Source organism: Triticum urartu, chromosome 4 (genome assembly GCF_003073215.2).
Source record: "Triticum urartu cultivar G1812 chromosome 4, Tu2.1, whole genome shotgun sequence".
NCBI classification, from domain to species: domain Eukaryota; kingdom Viridiplantae; phylum Streptophyta; class Magnoliopsida; order Poales; family Poaceae; genus Triticum; species Triticum urartu.
Window position 1 is genome coordinate 16,998,853 of NC_053025.1, and position 3,512 is coordinate 17,002,364.

Sequence of the window (3,512 nt, forward strand, 5' to 3'; positions counted from 1 at the left end):
GTTGTGGTCAACTCTTTCTTGTCTCTCTACAAGGATTCATGCACCAAGCCCAGAGTTAGAATTTTGTGTCAGGCTGCTAGTAAATCAGGCTCTACTCTGTCCAATAGCAAGTTGGATAGTACCTATAGTTAATTGCACGGACATATGGATTTTGGTTCATTTTGTGTGTATGTTTGTTTGTTCATGCTTACGACTTTGGCTAAAACATGTTGGATGCCCAATTCCTATGGTGAACCTTTTGGTTCAAGCAAGAAAACTCATGTTCCCTTTCTATGACTGAAGCCAAGCTGTACCTACTACTGGCATAATACGATGGATTCATTCTTTGTTTGTGGTCAACTCTTGTCTGTCTACTAGCATTCGTGCGAGAACCTGAATGTTGTGTAGGCTGCTGTGTTGTACTACCAGTAAACTAGTTTATACTCTCTCCAACTGCAAGTTGGATAACCTTGCAATTAATTGTACAGACATGCATATGATTTTTTGGTTCAATTTGTATGTATGTATATGCTTAAGACTTTGACTAAAACTAGTTGGATGTTCAGTTCCCCATGAAGGTGACCAATCCCTAGCAGTGCCCATTGGTCCTTCCTGTTAATTTCACCTCCTGCGATTTTAATCTTTGTTTCTTGCTTTCCACAGCGACCACATTCTCTTAACAGCGGGACATCTGAGTTCGTCGTGGTGATGGAAGCTGACACGGAGCCGCTCAAAATCTCCTCGCCTCCCGTCATGTTTCTTGCGGACAGCAAGGTAGAAATTCTGTCCATATACATCATACTAATGCTAATTAATTTATATGTTGTAGCTTGCGGGATATGGTCATAGCAGTAACTGTTAAGCTCGTAATTCTATATGTCGTCTTCAAGTTTTCTCTAATATAGATTTCTCAAATCTCTCTCTGAACTTCTCTAATAAAAATGGTGCTAACTGTTAAAGCTCTTCGTGGTGACATGTTTCTTTCACCAATACAATAATATATTAGAACTCAAGGACTGTTTGAGTGATAGGTTGTTCATACTATTAGAGAAGTGAACTGATTAAGCTATTGCTTTCCCCAACAACAAAAAATAAATACGGCAGTTGAACAACGTGTATCCCTTCACTTGAAAGCCTATGAAACTTTCTGTAGCAGCAGTGCAGCACACTTTATATATGATGGAAATTGTGCAGGTTCCATGGTGTCAATTGGCCTCTGGCCATCTTGAACTGGGACTCCAGTAACAAGTAGATGTTGCTGCCACACCCAATATTTTAAGTTGTTTTATTTTTATTTTTGGAGAGATATTAATCACCCAGTTTCCCTGTTAATAAGCTGAGAACACTTGCCTCCTCCCCAACCCTCGCCCCAGCCTGCCACTGTCGGCTTGCCGCGTGGCTGTCGCCGCAGCAGATAATTAGATTTTTGGGACTCTGTTTCTATGCTCTCCTTGATAACATTTTGGATATTAATTGGACACGCTTTATATAAAACGATTTATCTTGTACATTGATCTACCTAACTTGTAGGAGTATACATGAAACCATACTTGTCAAATATCGAGTATCACAGCTGAATAATAACGTCTTGTTTTATGTTCACTGAATCACAATTCTTCTCTCTTTTTATGATCAGTCCATCTTACAGCCATCAATAAGAAAAACACTTATCTTCATATTAGGATTATTATTTTCTTGTCTGCAGTATTATAATGTACATATGCTTTTCTGTTCACTGAATCACAATTCTTCACTCTTTTACCATCAATCCATCTTCTTACAGTTGGATGTTTTTTTGGCTGTCCAGATGACCAAGCCCAAGGAGGAAGCAGTTGCTCATCACTGAGGACAAGTAACTCCAGCAAGTTGACGCCGTAGATTCATAGTGTACCTTCTATATGCCCATCCAGTTCTGTGATTTGTGTCTTGAAACCCAAAAACCCCATGCCCATGTGGGAGCTGAACCATAGTTTTTTTCTTGTGGAAAATAATATCCTTGGCTGAATCGACTTGAGGCGGTTTCTTCAAAATTCTTGGAAATGATTTGGTAGTTTCTTTTGGCGAGGAACTGTTTCATACTGAAGTTTACTGGTACATGTGTGGTTTGCTACTGTTGCTTCGTTTGGGTTGGGTTGGTTTCAGCGGGGAGATGTGCATGCACACTAGCAGCATGAGCTAGCAGCCATGATTGCAGCCAGCCACCACCATGTAAATGTAATAAATGTGTGGCCTATCTAGTGTGCTGCTCATAGAAATATAGATGTGTGGCCTATCTAGTGTGCTGCTGATAATCTGTTTTTACCTCACTTGGCAAACACCATAATCTGTTTTTTCCTCACTGTACTGTAGGAATAAATGTGTGGCCTATCTAGTGTGCTGCTGATAGAAATATAGATGGAAGATTTGTTGACCAGTTAAATTGAGCTTATTGTCAATTCTGCTTATAAGCTATGTTTGATGCTGCCTACAGGTTCTTATTCTTATTTTTTGCATAGGTGAAGTATGAAGTGTGAAGCCGTTTCAGCCAGTAGTGGAGGTTTCCTCGGCCTAGTCGCGTAAGAGCCCCCTTCTTTTTCTAGTTAGTTGAAAGAAAAGCAATGGGGAAGGTTGGCTTACCAGTTAATTGGTCTGTATCATATCTTGCTATGGTGGGACATCCTCTTCAGTTTAGGTATCCGGGCTGGCTGTTGCGTTAATGATAAAGATCTCTGGGGAAACCGCTAAAAAAAGATTGAACATGTGGTTCCGAGTTTCGATAACTTCTTCTACTTTCATTTCCTCCGTCTTCCAAATCGCCTTTCTCTCCATGAATGTAATGAGCCCTATTTAGTAAGTGGGGCAAGTCAGGCAGAAGCCTATCAGCAAGAGTAGCATATTATGTATTGTAATATCAGGCAAAGTGTAATATTAGTCAGAGTAGCATATTATGTATTGTAATATTTAGTGTTGTTTTGGATGAATTTCATTTCCTCTATAATCTGTTTGAAATATTGACTGTGTATATAATTTCAATACCTATGAAATGGAAACCTGACCAGGGGGACCCACTTATGAAAATTGGTTGACAAATTTTGAAATTTCTGATGTGTGGGTCCAATTGTGATATCAGCATGACAAGTGGGACCAATATGACTAGTGGGACCAGCGCAAAAATAATATGGCTAAAAATAGAAAATTAATAGTAATGGCCCAGAAATTAAAAAGGCCGAATAGTTGGGCCTGGTCCATATAGCTGACCAAAATTAATAAGAAAACGTATACAAAAAGGCTGAATTGTTGGGCTCAGGCCATGTAAAACACCGAATTGGACCGGGCTGAATTTTATTAACGACCTTTTCAATTGGTCGCAATTTTGCCACGTCTGATTGACACGTCGGATCCTACGTGGCCTGGGCAGAGAGCTAGCGACCAAAATAGAAGGTCATAAAATCAATGACCTTTTGTTTTGGTCATGGAATTACACGACCTTCTCACAGAGAAGGTCGTTAATTTCAGTTTACGACCGCCAGCTTTTGACTTTCTATTTTTGGTCA

The 3,512-nt window shown here is 39.8% G+C and overlaps 1 long non-coding RNA gene across 1 annotated transcript; it reads left to right on the forward strand.

Moving 5' to 3' along the window:
• The first annotated feature begins 54 nt into the window (after positions 1-54).
• On the forward strand, positions 55-2,019 carry LOC125550313. Its single transcript, XR_007301569.1, has 2 exons — positions 55-753; positions 1,787-2,019. It is a non-coding gene; the product is annotated as an uncharacterized LOC125550313 (long non-coding RNA).
• Positions 2,020-3,512: the final 1,493 nt, after the last annotated feature.